This window comes from Peromyscus californicus, unplaced genomic scaffold, assembly GCF_007827085.1.
Source record: "Peromyscus californicus insignis strain IS unplaced genomic scaffold, ASM782708v3 Scaffold_21__1_contigs__length_65335640, whole genome shotgun sequence".
Taxonomy (NCBI): domain Eukaryota; kingdom Metazoa; phylum Chordata; class Mammalia; order Rodentia; family Cricetidae; genus Peromyscus; species Peromyscus californicus.
The window spans coordinates 46237324-46260520 of NW_026294514.1; the positions used below are offsets into that span (position 1 = coordinate 46237324).

Consider the following 23197-nt stretch of genomic DNA (forward strand, 5'->3'; position numbering starts at 1 on the left):
CCAGGATGGATCTCAAGGTAATTACGCAGAGTTGAAAAGCTAGCCTCCAATGGTTAAATACTGTACAGCTGCACTCACATACCATTCTTAAAATGACACAGTTACAGAGACATAGAATAGACTGATGTCTTGCTTCTTGGTGACAGGGATTGGGCTGGTGGAAATACAAACTCAATAGTGTCCCCAAAGAAATAAAGTGGTTCCACATCTTGGTAGTGATAGTTATACAAATCTACACATGGAACAAAATCACATAGAATTTTACATGTAGGAGGATGAAAACTATACGAACTATATAACCTGTTACTATTGGAGAAACTGGATGAAGGTGTATTAGGCTCCATGCATTCCTCAAGTTCCTATAAGTCAATATTACTTAAAACATTTTAGGTTGCCGGGCTGTGGTGGCGCACGCCTTTAATCCCAGCACTCGGGAGGCAGAGCCAGGCGGATCTCTGTGAGTTCGAGGCCAGCCTGGGCTACCAAGTGAGTCCCAGGAAAGGTGCAAAGCTACACAGAGAAACCCTGTCTCGAAAAACAAAAAAAACAAAAAAAAACAACAACATTTTAGGTTAATGAGGAAGCATGTTATGGCTTAGAAATGGGTTTAAATATTTCATTCATTTAATTATATTTAAATATTAAGTATTAATTTATATATTCTTGATGTCTTAGGGTTACCATTGCTCTGATGAAACACCATGACCAAAGCCACTTGGAAAGGAAAGGGTTTATTTGGCTTACACTTCTACACTGTAATCCATCACTGAAGGAAGTCAGGACAAGAACTCAAACAGGGCAGGAACCTGGAAGCAGGAGCTGATGCAGAGGCCATGAAGGGGTGCTGCTTACTGGTTTGTTCCTCCTGGCTTGCACAGCCTGCTTTCTTATAAAACCAGTAAGTAGCCCAGGGATGGCCCCACCCACAATGGGCTGGGACCTCTTCCATCAATCACTATTTTAGAAAATGCCCTACAGCCGGCTCTTATGGAGGCATTTTCTCAACTGAGGCTCCTTCCTTTTAGATAATTTCAGCCTGTTCCAAGTTGACCCAAACCAGCCAGCACAAGCTTGTCAACTTGACACACAAACACGTCACCATTAAGCCACAACTCTTTTCTTTCCTTCCCAAGATTACACATTAATAGAAACATTCCAAAATTTAAAAATCCCACAGTCTTTAAAAAATTCAAATGCTTAAAAATTCAGCCTTTTTTAAAAATCCAAAGTCTTTTTAAAATTCAAAGTCTCTCAACTCTGGGCTCCTGTAAAAACCAAAAATAAATTAAATACTTTCTTACTTCAAGAGGGAAGAATCAGGTCACAGTTACAATCTAAATAAAGCAAAACTAAACTTGAAAAGTATAAATAACTCACCATCCGATTATCTGGGATTTACTCACCATTTTCTGGGCTCCTCCAGGGGGCTTGGGTCACTTCTGTGGCTCTGTCCTCTGCAACACACACAACTTTTTGGTGGTGGTCCCATGGTACTAGCATCACCAAAATGCTGGGGTCCCTTGCTGCCACTGGGCTACACTTTTACCAATAGCTCTCCTAGGCTCTCTTCAGGGACTCCAGCCCTGCTACACAGTGTCAAGCCTCAGCTGCTCTCCATGACCTCTTCATGTCTTCAAAACCAGTACCACCTGGGTGACTCTTACACTACCAAGTTCTGCTGCCAGCACTTGGCGGCTTCTGGAACACAGCTTCTGTGTGCTGAGCCTGAGGAAACACTTCCCAGAAGACCTTACCTCAGTGATGCTGGCGTCTTCTAACTCACAAATGGTTCTTCAGCCCTAGCTGTCCAGCATCCATCATCCCAGGAAAGCAAAGGTTTTACTTTAGTGGTTCTGGTCTCTTGTCAATCACAGCCAATTCTCCAGCTCCAGCTGACCAGACAACACAGATTCTTCACACAAATGGCCGAGTAGCATCTTTGCTTCCCTCTGAAACATCACAAGCCAGTTCTCCGTCGTCTGCACTGCTCTCAACATTCTTATCTTCCAAACTCCTACAGAGCAGCTCTCTGAGCTCTCAACACTCAATGGCTTTTCTAGAGCAAAGTTCCCAAGTCCTTCCACAGTCCTCCCTAAAGCAACATGGTCAGGGCTGTCACAGCAGCACTCCACTATCCTGGTACCAACTTGTCTTAGTTAGGGTTGCTATTGCTGCAATGAAACACTATGACCAAAGCAACTTGGAAAAGAAAGTACTTGTTTGGCTTACACTTCCACATTGTAATCTGTCATTGAAGGAAGTCAGGACAGGAACTCAAACAGGGCAGGAACCTGGAGACAGAAGCTGATGCAGAGGCCATGGAGGAGTGCTGCTTACTGGAGTCTTCTTATCTTGCGCAGCCTATGTTCTTATAGAACCCAGGACCACCAGCCCAATGATGGCACTCCTCACAAGGAGCTGGGCCCTATCCCATCAATCACTAATTAAGAAATGCCTTATAGCTATATGTTCTGGAGACATTTTCTCTGAGTTTAAGACCAACTTATTCTAAATAGCAACTTTCTGGCCAGCTAAGAAGACCCTGTTGCAGATGTAACCAACTGTCTTATTAAATAAGAAACACAGAACCAATGCAAAGAAGAAAGCCAAGAGATCAGAGCGAAGAGCCTTACCCGCCTGCTGCAGCTAGCCTCTTGAGCCAAGAGACCTCTCCGAAAAGAGACCTACTTTCTGTCTGTTTGTCTTTATATAGACTTTCTGTTCTGCCTTCTCATTGGTTGTAAAACCAACCACATGACTGCCTCGTCACTGTCTGTTATACAGCCCTCCAGGTCTTCTATGGTATTGAGATTAAAGGCGTGTGTCTCCAACGCTGGCTGTATCCTTGAACACACAGAGATCTACCTAGCTCTGCCTACCAAGTGCTGGAATTAAAGGCATGCACCACCACCGCCCAGCTTTTGCTATGGCTCTAATAGCTCTGACCCCCGGGGCAACTTTATTTATTAACATACAATTAAAATCACATTTCAGTACAAATAAAATACCACCATACCCTGTCTCAAAAAAAAGTGCAAAAAGAATGTATCTAATAAGTTCACTCACAGAAATGTTCCAAGATGTATATCCACAGATCATCCCTGTATTATCATTATAATACAATTATCAGAAATATTGCCATAATATTGTCTATTAATAATGTGTAGTTTAAAGTTTGGATATAGCTATACAACAAAATAGAAGTAATTTAATTAGTGCTAACTACTTACCAGATCTTTGTCCTAATTGTTTTCTAAACATTAACTTAGATAATTAACCCAACATTCCTGTGGAGCAGAAACTGTCATTATCCCCACTGTTCAGAGGGAAAAGAAAAGTGAGGCTTAAGGAGCTGAAGCAACCCAAACAAGGTACTCAGCTAAATACAGGCAGTCCTTGCTTCTGATGCAGAGGTGCTGGATCAGTGCAAGCTGGCCTTCACAATCAATGAGAGAATTGCGGTTTTAAAACTCTACTGAGCATTAGGGTTACTGCTCAGTGAGAAACTGCCTACTTAGCATGCACAAAGTTCTTGGTTCGATCCCCAGCACCTCAAAAACAAAGACAGAAACTCTGTCAAAAGATTGAACAATTTTGTGTTTGTATCCAGGGATGTGAAATGAAAAGACGGCAGCTAATGAAGGGGTTTTCTTCTGGAGGGAAGTCGAGCACCTCCTCAAACTCTCCTAGAACATCTGTCCTGTGAACACCTTTTCTATTCCTTTTAACTGTGGCGCATCTTCCACACTTGGACCCTTGTGCCTTTGGTGTTATGATACATATGGGAGAGATTTTGTTAAGTGAAGGCTTTACTGCTGCCCCTTTCTCTAGGGCATCACTTTTTTTCCATCATGGTCATTTCCTGTACATTGTTTTGTCTTTGCCAGATAATTCTGATTATGGATATTTGTAAAATGTCTTCCAGGTTTACCAATGGTAGACTAAGAGGTGCCATGGCATGCTTTTGCTGTCTGTGTATGACCTGAGCAGCAGAATCCAGAAGAATTGATGCTCTGGTCACTGACCATGATGCACAGTTGCTATTTATGTGATGATCTGTGTCCTAAAGAGCTAAAGGCAACATTTGTTCTTTACACAATTGCAGTTAGAATTCCATGGGTACAATTAGGAGACTAGCATTATTTAATTGAAACATACCAACTGGCATATTTTGTTATTGAAAAATATATGTTTTCATACAATATTTTCTGATCACGGTTTAAACCCTCTCATCTCCTCCCAGATCCAACTGTATACCTCCTTTGTCTCTGTCTTTAGAAAACAAAACAAAACACCAGAATAGAACAAATCAGAGAAAGAGAAAAAGCACTAAGGAAAAGCATTAGAACCACAGAAGTAGGGGGAGAGGGAGAGAACTAATAAAAATATAAAATTGGAAACCATAATACTTTAACGAAAGACCAGTTAGGTGAAAAATGACCATAGCATTATGAGATTTAAAAAAATCTCTAAAAATACTATTGAGTTTATTTTGTGTCAGACATCTACTGCTGGGCATGGGTCTGCCCTTAAGTGTGGTATGTATATCCAGTGAGACTCCCTTGGAGAAAATTTTTCCTTTGCAAGCAGCTGTCAATTGGAGACAGCTTCTTGGCTAGGGTTGGGAGATCATGTCCACTTCCCCCTCTTAGTGCTGGGACCCCATCTGGTTTGGATCTGTGAAGGCACTGTACATGCTGCCACAGTCTCTGTGAGTTCATAAATGTGTCAGTCTTGTTGTGTCTAGAAGGCCTTATTTCCTTGGTACTATCCATCCCTACTGGTTCTTACAATCCTTCTGCCCAGAAGTCCCGCCTATCTTCTTTCTGCCTAGCTATTGTCCATTCAGCTCTTTATTAAATCAGAAAGTACTTTAGGCAAGTGAACAAGGACAGTGATAACATCTTACAAAAAGATTATCCCAACAGATTTTGGGTTGAATTTTCCTGAGGACTAAGAATATTAAATATTTCCTTGTTTCTCAGCCATTTGTGTTGCCTCTTTTGATAACTCTCTGTTTAGATGTGTACCCTCTTTTTTAATTGGATTATTTATTTGTTTTCATTCTATCCAGTTGATTTTTAGTTCTTTATATATTTTAGATATTAACTTTCTATTGGATGTGGAGTTGGAAAAAATCTTTTTCTATTCTGTAGCCTGTCAGTTTCTCCAAATCATGGTGTCCTTTGCCATGCAGAAGCTTTTCAGTTTCATCAGGTTCCATTTATTATTGGTTGATCTTAGTGCCTGTGTTAATAGTACTCTGTTCAGAAAGTCTTTTCCTATGCCTATAGGTTCAAGGTTATTCCCCACTTTCTGTTCTAAAAGGGTCAGTGTATCTGGGTTTATGTTGAGGTTGTTGATCCATTTATGGATGAGTTTTGTGCAGGGTAATAAAATATGAATCTATCTGTATTCTCTACATGCCAACATCCAGTTGACCCATCATCATTTGTTAAAGATGCTGTCTTTTTTCTAGTGTGCATTTTTTGCTTCTTTGTCAAAAAGGTATATGTCCATAGGTATGTGGACTTATGCCTGGGTCTGTAATTAGAATTCATTGATCAAAATGTCTTTTCTCATGCCAATATTATGCTGTTTTTTTTATTACTATAGCTCTGTAGTACAACTGGAAATTGGGGATGGTGGTATATCTAGCAGTTCTTTTATTATTCAGGATTGTTTTAGATATTCTGGTGTTGGCTTGTGTGTGTGTCTTTCCATATGAATCCAAAAATTGTTCTTTCAAGTTCTGTGAATAATTGTGCTGGAATTTTGATGGGGATTGCATTGAATTTATAGATTGCTTTTGGTAGGATGATCATTTTCACTATATTAAACCTACTAATTCATGAGCATGGGAGATCTTTCCATCTTCTGATATCTTCTTCAATTTCTTAAAGTTTTTATTATACAAATCTTTCATTTGCTTGGTTGGAGTTACTCTAAGATATTTTTTAGAGGTTACTGTGAAAGTTATTGTTTTCTTGATTTCTTTCTCAGTCCATTTATCATTTATATATAAGAAAAGTACTGATTTTTGTGCTAATTTTATATCCTGCTACTTTGCTGAAAGTAGTTATCAGCTGTAGAAGTTCCCTGGGTCATTTATGTATACTATTGTATCATTTGCAAATAAAGATACTTTGACTTCTATTTTTCTATACATCTCGTTGATCTCCTTCAGGTGTCTTATTGCTCTAGATAAGACTTCACGTACTACAATGAAATAGGTATAGAGACGGGACAACCTTGTCTTGTTCCTGATTTTAGTGAAAATGCCTTGAGTTTTTCTCTGTTTCGGTTGATATTGGCTGTGGGCTTACTGTAAATCACCTTTATTATATGAGGTATGTCCTTTGTATCCCTGTTCTCTCCAGGACTTTTATCATGAAGTGGTGTTGGATTTTGCCAGTGGCCTTTTCAGCATCTAATGAAATGATCATGTGGTTTTTGCCTTTCAGTCTGTTATGTGGTGGATCACATTTATCAATTTAGATATGTTGAACTATGCCTATCTCTAGGAGGAAGCCTACTTGATTATGGTGGGGTTTCATTTTTATGTTTTTCTGGATTTGGTTTGCAAGTATTGTATTGAGAATTTTGACATCTATGTTCATAAGGGAAATTGGGCTGTCATTTTCTTTATTTGAGGGGAATTTTATATTGTTTAGGTATCAGGGTAATCATGGCCTTGAAAAAAAATTAGGCAATGTTCCTTGTGTTTCTATTTTGTGAAGTACTGGCATTTGAGGAGTATTGGTATTAATTCTTCTTTGAAGATCTGGTAGAATTCTAAGCTGAATCCATCTGGCCCTGGACATTTCTTGGTTGGAAGACTTTTAATTACTGCTTCAATCTCACTAGGAATTGTGGGCAACTGGCATTTGCCTATAACAAGATTGTGAAAAGAGAGGACTGGCTATAATAGCTTTCCAGGTTTGAAAGCAGGCTAACTGTACTGCAATGCTTTCTTATAACTAGTAGGCAATATTGCCTCTTGGGATAGATGTTAAATATACTAAAACCTATACATGTATTATTACAATGGAAAAATCAATTACTGAGATATTATAATGATTTGATATTTATAAAAATAAATTATTGCAAAAATGTAATAGTTATATTCATAGAAAAAATCTTCAACAAGAGTCACTAAACTCTTTACAATAGTGTCTGTCTCAGAGCTGGAATGTAGATTCAGAGACCTTCATCTTGTGCATTACATTGCCTTCTTTCTACATTGAGCAAGCCTGATTTACTACGTTAGTATAAGGAGATTCCGAGACCTTCATCTTGTACAATACATTACCTTCTTTCTACATTGAGCAAACCTGATCTACTAAGTTGGTTAAAAGGGGAGGACGTGAAGTGAAGTACAAGGAGGATGAGAAGTGATGGGTGATTATCTGTGAGAGCACACGACACAGGCAGGACACACAACACAGGCAGGACACACAACACAGGCAGGACACACAACACAGGCAGGACATATATACAACACAGGAAGGACACACAGCACAGGCAGGACGCAGCTTGTGACACTGAGAATGCTCCTTTACATGCTCTATTTCCATTCCAATTCTTCCTTCCTCTTTCAAGCTCTCTTCCCCTTTTCTCCATAGTGTTGAAGATTCTTCCTCTCCACTCCTCTGCTCCTCTTACCCCTTTCCTGTTCCTGAGATGTGTTCCCAGTATGTGTCTGTCGTGGAACTCACTCACCATATAACTATGTCAACCTTCAAACTTATGGTCCTTCTGCCTCCTGCTCCTGAGTGCTAGGATTGCAGACATGCACCACTTCATCAGGTGTCTATCAATATTCTCTGTGTGTGTCTCTGCCTGCTCCCAGTAAGTTCTAGAACAACAGGGATGCTTAAAAAATGAATATTTGATGATTTATGAGTCCATTTGAAGTCCAGATCCAGGAAATACCAGATTACCAAAGTACCAAATTACAAGAATTTGGTAAGACAGTTACTGCCATGCGCACAATGGATGCCAGTCTTTTCAGGGACCTTCTCGTACCATATGGAAGGTACATCAGAATCATCTCATCAGTGAGTGGAGAAGCTGAGCTCTCTGCTCTCCTGTACTTCTCTGGTTGAGGATATTCCAGAGGCATTACTGTCCCTTTATGACCAGATCTAGAGAACAGACTGGACAGAAACTATGATCATGAATACAGACTGAGTGCCAGCAAGTGTTGGTGGGGATGCTGGTTATCAGATAGGGGCTGGATAAAGGCAGCATCATTACATTGGAACATACTCTGCTAACAACTGCCAAACAAATGCAATGTTGAAAAGTAAACTAAAGAACTGAATTCTGTCACCAAGGAAGATTGGTTATCTCTTGGCCTCAACTGGATCCAGAGTCGTAGACTTTCACAAGCTCCTTCCTGTCACCTGTTCCCCTCCCACTGTGCCTTTGGCTACCGCTTCACATCCCTTACTCGCCAGGACCATTTCCTCCTTCTCACCATTCTCGGGGAAAAGTTTCAGATGAACTTAATCCCTCTAACTTTTATGAGGCAAAACACCGCCAGGTTTCATGGAAATAAATATAGCATTACTTGCTGATCCAATTTTTCCTGACGTGTGAGTTATTGCCTATAAATTAGTTGGCCAACTTTTAGAAGTTGCATTAATTCTTTTGGGCCAATTGAGTACCCTTTAGTGCACAAACAGCAATAGAAGTTAGATTTACAACCCTGAAGACTGGAACCATTAATCCAGATCAAAGCCTTCTAGGGACCACTTCCTTCTCGCCTCCTTTTTATATAGTTTTCATCTGGGTTATGAATAAGACATCTTATTCTGAGAAAAGAAGTATTATGTTTTTGGGACACTTAAATTCTTGATTAATAATACTAAAAATCTTTAAACCTCCAATGAATGTGCTGATGTGAACATTCTCTTTGTTCCCCCACCCCTGGAGCTCTTGACTCGCAGAAGGTTGGTTTAATTTTATTACATAGCAGTAATCCATGAGAATTAGCTCTTTTTTTTTAAACTGTGAAAATGATAAGAATGAAATTGAGGGTTACTAAACTTACCTGACTTGATTTGTAGTTGTTTTCTATAGATCCTTTTCTCTTGACTGTCCTTAATAGTAACTTTTTCTGACTTCCAAGTGACTTGCTATTATAGTGTATATTATATGTATTATAGTGGGTAGTAAATTTACTTTTTCTAGAAGGGGTCACCCAAATAATACTATTTTATCTTAAAATTAGTTTTATATGTAACTCTTCTTTTTGGTTCCTATAATGGCTAATTTTATGTATTAAATTAGATAGGCCATGGTGGCCCAGTTTTTGGCCAAACACCACACTGGGTGTTTCTGTGCAGATACTATGTAGATGTGACAATAGACTTTGATAAGGTGAATCACTTTTCATAACATAGGTTGACCTTGACCATTCAGTTGAAAGTGCTAAGGAAAAAAACTGAGATTTTTGGAGGCAAGTAGTATCCTGCCCTTGGACTGTAGACTCCCATCAACATTTCCATATATTAAATGGTAGCCATGGAGAAGCACTTGCTCTCATTGTTTCAAAGAAGGTATTATGAAGAGCATTGCAGAGTGATATGTCTCTGTATCCCCCACAAGGTTCACATGGAGGCCATGCCATCCAGCTGTTCCCTGCTAATGACTTGTTAAAATGGGGTGCCAAATAAATAAACTATGAAATTTCCAAGCCTCACCCCTAAAATGTTTCATAATTTGTTCTTGGTCTTCACCTGCTAGCATCGTATGCAAAAGCTCAAACATCCTCCTCGAGAGCGAGAAGCTGTGTGTGGAGACCATGACCCAGCCAATGGCTGATATCGACCACCAGACCTATGGGAACATCTTCAGCTTTCTCATTCTAGTCAAATGGCCAGGCAATTTGTAATTATGAAAATAATCACAGATGAAACTTTTAGAGGAAGCGCTTGGCTGATTACAACTCATGTTGTTAACCCGTGGAACAGTGAGCATGTCAAATTTTTGCTATAATAAGCCATTAAATTTTGGAGTAGTGTGCTAAATAACAGTAGGGAACTGGTGCATACCTTCCATAGAACTACATAGTGACAGAAAATGTAAAAACGGAGTTGTAGACGCCAACAAGGTGAAAGTTTGGCTCTCTACATTGATATCAGACAAAAGAGATTTAAAGACAAAAATGTTATTAGAGTTAAATGGGGTTAATACACATGTAAACTACATATATATATATATATATATATATATATCTGATAAAAAATAGTCTTAAAACATGTAAAGTAGAAAAGGAGAAAGAGTTAGAATTATAAAAAGCAAACTCAAAATCAACAAAACAGTATATAATCAAGTTAGTCAAGCAAGAGGTCAGAAATGGTGCTGGGGTCTTCAGACTCCAGGCCCAGTAGCACTCTGAGACCAGTGCTACTCCCAGCCATCGCCAGAGATGTTTCTTTGGGCCATGGGTGGTGGCTCCAGGAAAACAAGGAAGAGGGCTTGGGCCTCTATAACACACACACACACACACACACACACACACACACACACACACACACACACACACCCCGACACACGCCAACAGAGCTCAGGGAACAAGGAAGAGGGGGTGAAAGAATGTAAGAGTTAGAGGTTAGAGAGGAGTGTTTCGGGACAGGACATATGGCAATCACAAACTCACCGCAGTTGTGGTTACCTGCACAAGACTGACCCATTTCATTGTGTATGGAGGAGGGGCTCATAAGACCACCTTTCTCAGTAGGGGTCAAATGTTCAAAAATAGTAATAAAAAGAGGCAGATCAAAGTAGAAGATTGTCGAGAAGAAGAAGGGTTTTGGCAGGATGGGGAGTAAGAGAGGGCATCAAAGCACCGAAGCTTAGTATATACATGTGTGAAAGTGCTGAAGCAGCTCGTGCTGGCAAGGATGTGGGGGTCAGGGGAACATGCATCCATTGCTGGTGGGAGTGCAAACTTGCACAGCCACTATGGAAATCTGTGTAGGTTCCAGTAAGATAGGAACAGATCCACCTCGAGCTCTAGCTACACCACTCTTAGGCACATAACCAAAGGTTTCTACATCCTACAACAGAGGCATTTGGTCTGTATTCCATTGCTGCGCTATTCTTAATAGTCAGAAATTGGAAACAATATAGATGCCTGTCAACAGAGGAGTGGATAATGTGCTACATTTACATGATATAATATTACTCAACTGTTTAAAAAAATGAAATCATGAAATTGATCACGCCAGAAATAAAAAATCATCCTGGCCCAAAAGGTGACCCAGACCCAAAAGGGCAAATTTGCTTATAGATGGAGTGTTTGATGAGCAGGCTGCAATCCACAGAACCACAGAGGCCAGGTACAGAGTAAGAAACTGGGGAGCAGATTGGATAGTCTAGGAAGGGGAAACAGGATAGTTATAGATGGATGGTGTGTTTGAAGGGGACTGGAATGGGAGGATCAAATGGGGAGGGTGCTGGAAGAGGGGGATGGAAGGAGGGGATATGAGGAGGGACAGCTAAAACTGAGGGTCATTTGAGGGGTTGTATGGAACCCTAATAAGGTAGAAACTTCCTAAAATATATACATATATGAAGGTGACCTAAATGGAATTGCCAAATAATGGGGGAGAAGGAGTCCTAGTTCATTTAGCAACAAGAGATGTCCCGGTAACTCATTGCAATGAACATTTGCTAGTAAAGCTGATAGGACAAATGGGTATACTATATGACACAGCATGGCCCCCAATGCCACCAAGATGAATGAAGAGGAGTTGGAGAGGTGGGTATAAGAGTGATAAGCGGCACTGGTTACCAGCATGGAAAGGTCACGGCCATGACAAAACCCAGTATCTGTATCAGACCTTTATTGGGGGGGGGGGGGGCGACAAGAGAACCAGGCCTGGGGAAAGAAAGATGGTCGGGGGAAGAGAGAACAGAACAGAGAGAGAGGGTAGAGTCTGTGTCCAGCTCTCTAAGGCTCTGGTGAGCTTACAGAGCTACACCACACATGCACAGATTGTGTGACCACACCACGTGTATGTAATCATCAGCACACATTGATGACATAAGATGTAAGACCCCTTGACTAGCTCCTGAACTGCGCATCTGTGGTCATGCAGCTGGAGTGTGGCAGAATCCCAACATTCTAGACTTTTTGCTTATTATAAAAAAGCAAGTGAACAGGAACAGGGGCATCATTTCTCCCAGAAAAATGGCTTCCAGCTGACTTGGTGGGCATTGGTTGACTCTTGGGGGGTAGGGAAGGGGACTTCTGAGGCAGACAGGAGTCCTGGGATGGTGGGCTGTGGTCTGCTGCCTCAGAGCTGTCCATCTTTCTTGGCTTGGCACCCTGGCTGTTTTTGTGTTTGACAGGATGATGGGGAGGCAGAAAAGCTTAGGAAAAAGAATCATTTTTTTCTTGTTTTTTTCCTTTGGAGGGTTTCCAGGGTGATAGAAGGGGTCCCAAGACCAGAAAGGTTTGAGTGTGGCACGTACCTTGAAGTAGATCTGACCTGTCCAGATGGATTTAAGCTGGTTTCTGGAGCTTGGGAACAATTTTGAACATATTAAGGAGGAGCCGTGAGAAAATTAAAATCTTGGACTGGTAACCATTGTATTGTTTAGTATTTTGTTTAATTTTTACCTGAGATAAGCTTTACCAGAGACAGATTCTTTTAAGGCACCTGGAGGTCTTTGTTTGATACTCCCATGCTCCTGGGTGCATGGAGGCAGTCAGCTGACCAGTTGTCTCTCTAGGTGGCACTTTGAACAAGGCTCAATTGATGGCCCAGCAGGGCATGCACTAGCCCACGTGGCCTTCTTTCATCCACTTAAAACAGGAATCCAGCAGCTTTCAGGAGCCGGTTGGATAGCATGTGCCAGCATTTTGTTCATGGCTTTTTCCTTTCTCCCATGGTACACTTTAACATGCCACAGCTGAAACTTCCATCTGTGGGGTCAGGAGCCTTGCTCTCCAGATGCTTAAATTTTAGCCCTAAGGTCAGGAAGCTCTGGGAAACAAGAGACAGATTTTATTTCATGTCTTGAATTTTTTTTTTTTTTGATAGTTTGCTGGTTTGAGGACAGCTTTAGGAGGACCCACCAGGAGGCAGGCTGTAAAACGATCTCTGGCCAAAGAGCCATCCGGATTACTGTGATCCCCATGTGGGTCCTGATTATAAACTTATTTGCATGCATCCTAGCCTGTTTCAGACCTGTCAGCGCTTGTCAGGGCTGCTTGAGAATGAGTAAGAGGAAGAGTGGGAAGAATTAAGGTGAGAAACAGAGTTGGGCAGAAGCAGCCCACCTGCTACTGGAGAGCCCGCCCAATACCGGAGAGCCGAGCGGAAGTCAGATAGGCGGAAGTGGTTGCACATGGCAGAGAAAGAATCAGAAATGGGGAGGGAGGAGGGTTCAGCGCTTAGGTAGAAAGCTTGGGGATGAGGGGTAACTCTTTTCATTTGCCCGTTTGCTGGCAGAAGTTAGATAATTCCCCGTGACACACCGGGTTTGCGGCCATATTTATTGGTATATTTAAGGCATTTCTCAGAGGAGGAGTGGGACCAAGAGGAGGAAGCCTTATGTCCCATGACTGCAGCGCTGAGAAAAAAAATTAAAAATTAAAATAAATTTTAATTTATTGGAATCAGACTCCAATCCCAGGCATCCCCGAGGTTGGAGAAGGATCTATGAATCAGCACACAAGGTTATCCCACCCTTTGTCAAGAGGGGGGTAAGGGCTGGGGGCATACACAGCCCAAGAATCCCCTGGGGGTCCAGCAGTGAGAAGTATATCTCAGGCTACAGTCGCAGGAAATGGCAGGGGATGAGAAAGGGAAAAACTCACCAATCTGGTTATCAGATGTGGTGTGCGGAGTGGTCTGGCGGCTGGGCAAATGAAAAAGCAGAGTGGGTAGTCATACAATAAACCACGGTACAGGTTTCCAGACGCTGAGCCCTGGACACAGAGTGCTGGAAGAGCCTGTCTCATCACGGCACCAGTGGGAAAGAAGGAGAATCGATTTTCCTGTTTGTTTTGTTCTTATTTTTGTTTGTTTGCTTGCTTGCTTCTTGCTTGCTTTGTTTTATTTTTTTCTTTTGTGGTACAATGCTGCAGGGGTGAAGGGAGGGTATGGGAGGACCAGGAGATGAACAGAATTGGATGCATGATGTGAAACTTCCAAAGAATCAATAAAGAAGACAAATTAAAAAAAAAAAAAAGACAAGAGGTCCTCTCTATGTAGATCAGGGCTGGCCTCCAACTCATAGAGATCTTTCTGCCTCTGCCTTCCCAGTGCTGAGATTTATTTATTGCCATTTGTGTGTATGTATGTGTGCCTGTGTGAATTTGCATGCACCACATGAGTGTAGGTGCCCATGGAGGTCCAAGAGCATCAGATCCTCTGGAACTAGAGTTACAGGTGGTTGTAAGCTGCCTGATGTGGGCACTGGGAACTAGAACCAGGTCCTCTGCAAGAGCAGTAAGTAATCTTAACTGCTGAGCCATCTCTCCAGCCTCCAAAGACTCTTTAAATAGAAACAGGCTGAGATGTTACTGATTAGCAAGAATAAATTTTGTTTTGTATTTTTACTGTATAAGATATGTGGTTGGTGAGGCATATTTCCATACCTGAGAGGACATGAGTCTGGATGTTTTAAGATATCACATGACCTTTTCAAAACTCATTCATGCCGGGTGGTGGTGGCACATGCCTTTAATCCCAGTGCTCGGGAGGCAGAGCCAGGTGGATCTTTTTGAGTTTGAGGTCAGCCTGGTCTACAGAGTGAGATCCAGGACAGGCACCAAAACTACACAGAGAAACCCTGTTTCAAAAAACCAGAAAAAAAAAACCTCATTCATAAAAGGTTTTAAGATTTGTAAGACTCCATCTCATGGTATATGTTTTCTTGATAGACCTAATTTTATACTGTGATCTCAGACTCAAGTGCTTATCGAGTAACATATATGAACAAAGCAGACTTATTTTAAAAGAAGATATAGTGGATCTTTGGTCAACTATGGAAGACATGCCACAAATTGAAGTATCTTATTTTCAGGTGTGGTCTTTCTGAAAGGCCTCTCTCTATTTTCTGTCTTTCATAATATGGAATCCATATGTACAGTTGTTATCTCTATAACAGATTAATCAGATTGTGTCATAGGGATTTGTTGCCCCTACAGTGTGGTCTTCCAAATGCTGGAAGCAGTCCTGTTCCTCTCTATATCCCTAGGATCCAGGCCATGGCACACAGTAGCCTGCAATCAACTGCTTGTGGCAAGAATGGTAGATGAATGAATAAATGAACAAGGATCCTGGCAGAAAATCATCCCAGCAACACATTAACATAACGATAACAAAAGTAATGAAATCAGAATATGAACATGGGACACCTCATCAAGGTCTGTTCCTCCGCAGTGTGACATACAAGCAACAGTGTCCTCTGCTCAAGGACACTCAGCAACCTGAGATTCTAGAAGCTCAGTGTTTGAAAAGGCATTAGTTTCTTTCATTTTTAATTAGATAACCAGTGATTACATTCTTATTGCTAGACACAGGCAGAGTAAGATGTCACTCACAGGCATTTGTCCTCCTCAGAGGGCTGTCACACTGGTCCATTTATACAATGACAGCTTCCCGGCTGGGACCTCTGCTTCTGTCATCTCTTGCAAGAAATAGTGTTTCCTCCCTGCGTGGGACTTCAGTATATTTCCCAACCAATCTTTTAGAAGAAACTTTTATTGGAAAATCTTAGAAATGGAACTCTACCCTAAGGGAAATTGCTGAGGCCTCTCCTCTCCTGGCCAGCCCTTCCTTAAGATGGTTGATGTAGGGAAGGGTAAAAAGAAAGGTGGGGGGTAACATTTCACAAGGGGGATAGCATAGAGGGTAAAGATGGGGAGTTGAGGATGGGTGGAAGGGGTCTTCTAAATACTGGTGAACCTAAAAACAAAAACGACTTGAAACTGGAACAATCCTGAGCCTCAAGAATGTCTTACTTTTAATGTTTTTCATTTTAACAACCTTTTGAGGCTCATTGCATTTCTTCATTTTCACATAAACAGTTCATTATATTCAAAACATGAAATATTAAGAGAGAGAATTCTACTTTTGATGATTTCAGATTAGTAAGGCCTCAGCTATTTTCTAAATGGAATGCTATTAATCAGTACCCAAATTGAATCATAAGAGAAAAAATGAATACACCAACTTCAAGCACAGCTCTCAAAATAGCCAAAAAGTATAAGACAAGCTAACTCATTTGGAGCAAGTGTTTTATATTAAAGTCTGTGCAAAATAAGAGAAATTGGTTTATATAGTGTTGCCAGGTACGATCTTCTGGGGCTGTGTAATGAGTTTCTCTCAAGTAGGTGAAATATTTTTCACACATTTTATCTAAATTGTTAAGTTGTTTGGCAAATCTGTTTTGTTCATGATTACACTCAGGATGGTGTCCAAATTGTGGGAGCCCATCATGAGATAAAGAGGCCTGTGGAGGTGAGTTCAAGCTCAGAAGGTCTACAAATGCAATTGCATCTTAGAGACAGACAGCAGAAAGGTGCAGCGGTACCAGACATTGATCTTGCTCTTACAAGCCTGCCATTTGGATTGTGTGGTTGAGGTGGGCTCTTGGTGATCAACTTCCAAAATCATCCACTTACTTGGACAGAAAGTTGGAATTAGCTGTTGTCTAGAATCCCAGATGGAAGTCTGAGTAGAGGTCAGCTCTCTGCACAGGACTGGGTGGGCTTCTGTCCAGCATGACAAATGGGAGTGAGAGCGAGCATCCGGGACTTGAGTAGAAACTACAAACTCCATCAAAATCCCAAAATGTCATGTCAGCTACGTTCTATTACCAAGCCAGTCTCTGCAACCAGCTGAGATCCAATGGGAGAAAACTGCCTAGCTTGGAGCGAGGGGCCAGCTTTTGTAGGCATCGTGTGCAAACACTACCTGCTTGCAGACAGAGATCTTAGCATGTATAGCACCCAGTCCACAGCGGGAGGGATACTGAACCCACATGATCTCTCCCCGAGGAAGGTGGTAAGATGAGGTCTCAGCCTGCTTACCAATCTCTGCCTATTTTCCTGCATTCTTCTGGGCTCACTCGATATTTTCTGCTTTGCTGTCTCTTTGCTCTTTGTCGCTGACGTATTTGGACATTGAATTTCCTAGACTAGTCTTCTAACACTGATATATTTTCATCTCTTTATATATGCTAATGGGCGACTATCTCAGTTTTAACTTCTAATAGTCTATTGAATTTTCTGCTACTGTTACAGCTTTTAATCTCACTGTTTTGTTCTTTATACAGTTAAGGATCCTGTTCTTATTTCATAACCACAAGATTTTATTTCTCAGAGGATATTAAAAGTAGCATTTCTTTGTTGTAGGGCTGTTTGTTTAAGTTTTATTCTGCCTGGATAGCTCTGTTTCCTACAGATTGCTGTTTATCATTATTTTTGTCTTCATTTTCTGTAGTATATTTCCCACACACATGCAATAATATGTAGCTGCATGCCTTTATTTAATGTGGGTCACTATAATACTAATTAGAAGTGCCTGGCATGCAGATGAGGTCTATCAACTTAGAAACTCCTGCTTATTTGTCTGGATAGGCCATTTTTGTCCAAAGCCTTAGTGCTGACGTTTTGGCTAATTCCTCTCACCTGATGTCATCATTTTCTGACATTCTGACTGGCATGTGAGAGTCTGCTTGTACTTCTGTTGATGCTGAATGTCTCCTTGCTCTCCAAGGTAGTAATACAAGGTGGCAGCAGAACCTTCAAGGGGTAGGGAAGACAGGAGGTTGTAAGTCATTGGGAGTGTTCACCTGAAGGGAAAATAAGACTCTAGACCCTTTGTCTGTCTTTCTTTTGTATTATGGCCACGAGGTGACCATTTCTGCTCTGCCACATAGTCCCCTCCATGTGGTACCTAACCACAAGTACAAAGACACAGAGCCAACTGATCATGAATTGGAACCTCTGAAACTATAAAAGAGAATAATCTTTTTTCTCTGAATACATTCATTGTTTCAGGTATTTCATTATAATGATAGAATATGGACTAACACCCTGACTGACTGTTGTTCAGCAATTTCCTCTAAATTGAAATATTTCATCCAGGACAGAGGCTCCTCATGACTCAAAAAATCAACAACTCCTAAGTCTGAGGAAGTTCCTGAAACTTAAGTCATATAATGCTGACTTTGTTCTGGAAGTCAGCTTCAGCAACTCGCCCTGTTCACCCTTCATCTGACTTCCAGGACAAAGTCAGCATTGCATGACTTTTTCTGGGGAGACACAAACAAATGTCTTCTCACCCCAGATAGGGCACTGACCACAAACCAAAGAAATGATTCCATGAAAGTCCAACTTGGCGAAAGAGTACGTTAACTGGTGTTAGTTACAGGAATGAAGATGGAGGTGGTTACTCACAGGAGTATGGATGAGGGATAACATAGATGACTTAAAGGCAGCTACCTCGTCAAAATGCTCACTCATTAAACCCCCACTCCACACCCACCCCCGTTCCCCTGGTTACAGCTCAAGAAATCTCTATGCTTAGACTCTCTGCATGATTGCAGGTAGCTCAACAAGTTGAAGAAATTCTTCTTCACAGCAGTTGTTACTCATTATAGAACCTTGAGGAGGGGCCTTATAAATCTTTTAAATTAAGTATATGATGATCACTCTTTGCTCCTCATAGAACTCATGCACCTTCAACTGTGAACATAATTCCCTTCCCTACCAATCCTGGAACTGAAACATGGCAGTGGTGTGTTCCTTTCTCTCTCTGATCTTTCAGCATTTACCCCAATATTGGGCACCAGGTTTTTATTAAAGACCTTTAGAAATTTGAGCAACATTTGGCATCCAACTTCTGGGGGCATGAATTTACAAAAAAAAAAAACAAAAAAAAACCCCACAGGTTCAGGCCATAGCTACATGCGGCTGGAATCTCCACCCTGCCTGGGCCAGAGTCCCTAACCCGCTGACTAAGTTTTTGTTGCAGCCTCTCTACACCAAACTCCATAGATTTTGGGGCTCCAAAAACCACAGGAGTTAGCCATTTTCACACACTTTCCCCGTGTAGACACTGGATCTTTTGCTTCTTTCCTCTCCGGGTGGGTTTTGGCTTTCTCTCGTCTGAGTAAACACAACAGCCTCCAATCATTTCCTTCGTACTGTGGGAGACCTTGTCTTCCAGTGACATGGGTGGCTCAGGCTCTAAACATGCCAGAATTAGCTGCTTTTGTACATTCCCCCACGAAGACAGCTGGCTCTCTAGCTTCTTCCTCTTGGCTTTCTCTGGGCCCCCTTCTAGGGCTGCTGCCACACTGTCATCTGAATTGTCATTGGCAGCAGATTTGGTGAGTCAATTGGGATTTCTTAAAGGGAGGAATCAATTAAAAGAGAGTTTTTTCCCCCACATTCAAAGATGGGAAACATTAATAAAATGGAAGGTGTTTGGTCTCTGTTTGATAACACATTAGATGGTCTGAAAATGGAACAATTAAATGAGAGGATAATGTTGATGGGATTTATGTAATGTCAACTATAAATAATATGTTTGATCATTTATCATTAAAAAGTTGGTTAATATGAGTGCCAAGATAAAAGTTTTAGAAAAACCTGTTAAAACAGATCATAGAGATAGTCAGACCCAGACAGAAGAATTTAAAGGAGAACCAATCTCAACATTGCCTTATAAAGTTAGAGAGAAATAGGCTAAGACTTTCAAACAGTCAACCTTATTCAATCCAGTAACCTTACAGGAACTTACAGATGATAGATATCCTCAAAGCTGTGTAAGAGCTGACTGGACTCCTGTGCAAATGTTAAATTTGAGGAGATTCAAAGAAGCAATAGTCCCATATGGCATCCACTCATCTTTTGTAAAGCTGATGTTAAACTCGTGGTCAACGTGTAATAGAATTATCCCTCAAGACTAGAGAGATTTGGTTACAGCAGTCTTAGAGGCTGGTCCCCAATTATAATGAAGGACCTGGCGGAAGGATGAATATAAGACCATTGAACAACAAAGTAGAGCTAGAGGTATAGAAATGTTCCAAGATCAACTTCTTGGAGAAGGTGATTATGCTGACACACAAAGACAATCTTTATATGATGACAACACACTAACTTTATGCCACATGGCAGCCTTGAAGACTTGGGACAGAATTGAAGAAGTAGGAAAGAAAATTGAGTCATTTACTAAAGTTATACAGGGCCCCAAAGAAACCTTCACTGATTTCTTACAAAGATTGACTTCAGCAATGAATAGAATGATACCAAATTCAGAAGCTAGACAGATAATTGAATCTCTGGCTTTTGAAAATGCTAATGCACAATGCAAAAGGGGAATTAGGCCATTAAAGGTAAGATTAACACCCTTGGAGGAATGGATCCAAGATATAATAAATATTGAATCTCATGACCATGATGATGCTTGGATAGAAGTGATTTCCAGAGGTTTGAAGAAAAACAATAATGTCAAACGTTTCAATTGTGATAAACAAGGTCACCTAAAAAGGACTGTAAATAGAACACTTCTAGAAACAATGTTTTTGCTAGGAATAATCCCAATAGAATACCACTCCCTTCTTGATTATGCAGAAGGTGTAGGAAAGGCAGACATTGGACTAATGAATGTAGATTAACCAGGGACAGTCAAGATAATCTTTCACCATCAGTAAACTCCCTGAGGGGCCCCTCACAGGCCCACATGTCAAATTCCATTCAGTCCTTTCCTGTCATCATGGAAGAAACTCCTTTCCAGAGCAATTAAAGAACCTAATACCTATTATAAAAAATCATACTGCTCTGGATAATAGAACAGCTACAGAAGAGAGAACAAAAAATGAGGAGAAACCATAAATCAAAATTGATAAAGATTAGATTTGGAAATTCCCCAAAGTTAGGGTTGGGAAAGGGTTTTATTTTCTTAGGAAAATAAAACAACCACCTTGAGGAATTTAAAGACCTTTGGGAATATAAACATTCAAAGAAGAAGAGAGAACTACCTGGAAAAAATTACCAAGAAAAGGAATAATCTGACCCAATGAAATCTTTGAAGTCTCCAAAAAGATGATGGGACTCCACAATGGTGATTCCATCAGTGTAGCTTGAGTTTTCCTGCCTGGCCCACAGTCAGGGCAAATCTCTTTCACCTGCCAGTCCCACAGCCACTCAGACCCAACAAGCAAACACAGAGACTTATATTGCTTACAAACTGTATAGCCGTGGCAGGCTTCTTGCAGCTTAAATTAATCCATTTCCATAAATCTATACCTTGCCACATGGCTCGTGGCTTACTGGCATCTTCACATGCTGTTTGTCATCGTGGCGGCTGGCAGTGTCTCTCTGACTCAGCCTTCCACTTCCCAGCTTTATTCTCCTCCTTGTCCCGCCTACACTTCCTGCCTAGCCAATGGCCAATCAGTGTTTTATTTATTGACTAATTAGCAACACATTTGCCATACAGAACATCCCACAGCACATCAGGATGATGATAAACCACCAAACTGAAAAACATCACCCAAAGATCAGCTTTGGACTACAAACTGCTCAGGATAATATTGAAATGGCTAGCTGAGATGATACAGCCTCACAGACTACTCCAATCAAGACTTGACCATAATCCTAAATTTTCTTTGTGTTCCTATAAGACTATCAACACCCTCAATCAGCAGGAAGTAGCCTAGAAAACTACACTCACGTTCCCATAAAATGGATTATGAATGTTTGTTTTTGTTTAGGGGTTGCTTAAAAATTATTGCTGGTCATAGTCAATCTCTTTCTAAAAGGAGAAAGGGGGTATGATATAGAAATGTATTATATAGAAATGATAGGACAAAAGGATAGATTATTGAATCTACTCCAAAAAGAAAAAAGGAGGATATGGATATGATAAGATAAAAAGGCAGATTACTAAATCTACTTTTAAAAGGCAACTATTAGTTTCAAATACATTACATTGGATTGGATTTTTGTATATTGTATACAAATTTTGTATATTGATACAAATTTGAGATTGTTTTTGTTAGAACACACTGAAAATATATTTCGAATCTTGTTCAAGGTATTATACCCATACAACTCACTTAACAATGTAATGCAATTTTCTAATTCTTGAAAGTTATTACTACAAACTATTTAGGATAATAAGGAAATGCAGGTTAGTAATTAGTCACCTATTACAATGAATTGTCAGGTTAGGTATGTTTTCAAGGTCAAACAGATATATTTTAGATAGATAGGTCATCTTCAAATACTTCAGAGATCTACAGAATATGGCATTTAAGATGTTTTAATAACATAGATTCTTTTTTTATGACTATGAGACATGTCTGCTCTTGGAAGCACCAATCTACTTCAGAGAAGATGGGCATTGAAGAAACTCCTTATGGTGTTTACTTTCTTTGTGGCGAAAGTTAGCCACTGAGAAAAAAGTGCCCTTGCCTCAACTGACACAAAATAAAGGACTGCTACACCTTGCCAAGACAATGTAGCAAGGCCCTTCAGAATATCCTGCTTTACAGATAAGTCTGTAAGATACGCTAAGCCTATAGTCTATAGATGGATGCCCCAGTGTTGCAGAGGAACTTCAGATGATTGTCCAGGCAGCCAACTGTTTCTGTCATTCTCATATTTTTTTGGAAGTCGGTTATTTGCACTTCCTGCTTACTCAGTTAATATTATTTCCTTCTCAGGTCTCTGAGTGAGTTGAAGATTAGATAATTATAGTTTTCCTTGTTAAACAAACTGAGAAAAGAAACTCACTAAAGAAGTGTAAAGTGTGTAAGTTTGAAAGACATCAAAAGATAGTTTTGGGTTGGTAAGACAAGTTAGAATAGAAAGTGAATTAGGTATAACACTTTGGACTTACAAAAATAGGATAAATAATGGAGTATTTTCTCTAAATCTGTCAAATGTTAATGGACTGGACATTGTTAATATAATTCTTGACTGTATATATTGTATATACTTATTGTACTTATTGTATACAGTTTTTCTTACATTAGTTATAACCTTTTATTATTTTAGACAAAAAAGGGGAAATGTGGTGATATATTGCATACTGTAATAAAATTTGCCTGAAGATCAGAGGACAGAAACAAGCCACTAGATTAAACATAAAGGCCAGGCAGTGGTGGTACACACCCCTTAATCTTAGCACTTGGGAGGCGGAGATCCATT

At 40.5% G+C, this 23197-nt stretch overlaps 1 long non-coding RNA gene across 6 annotated transcripts in view; it reads right to left on the reverse strand.

The window, feature by feature from the left end:
- Nucleotides 1-23197, reverse strand: part of LOC128117833 (uncharacterized) — a 91170-nt gene that overhangs the window by 13582 nt on the left and 54391 nt on the right. For 2 of the 6 annotated variants that reach the window (XR_008220924.1, XR_008220920.1), the window contains one exon: nucleotides 1404-1949. The exons of 1 other annotated variant lie outside the window; for it this stretch is intronic. This is a non-coding gene — a long non-coding RNA (uncharacterized LOC128117833). Of the gene's footprint in view, nucleotides 1-1403; nucleotides 1950-11864; nucleotides 16745-17662; nucleotides 17777-23197 lie in introns of those variants that run through there. 3 more of the 6 variants (XR_008220921.1, XR_008220923.1, XR_008220925.1) reach the window with 3 other exon arrangements.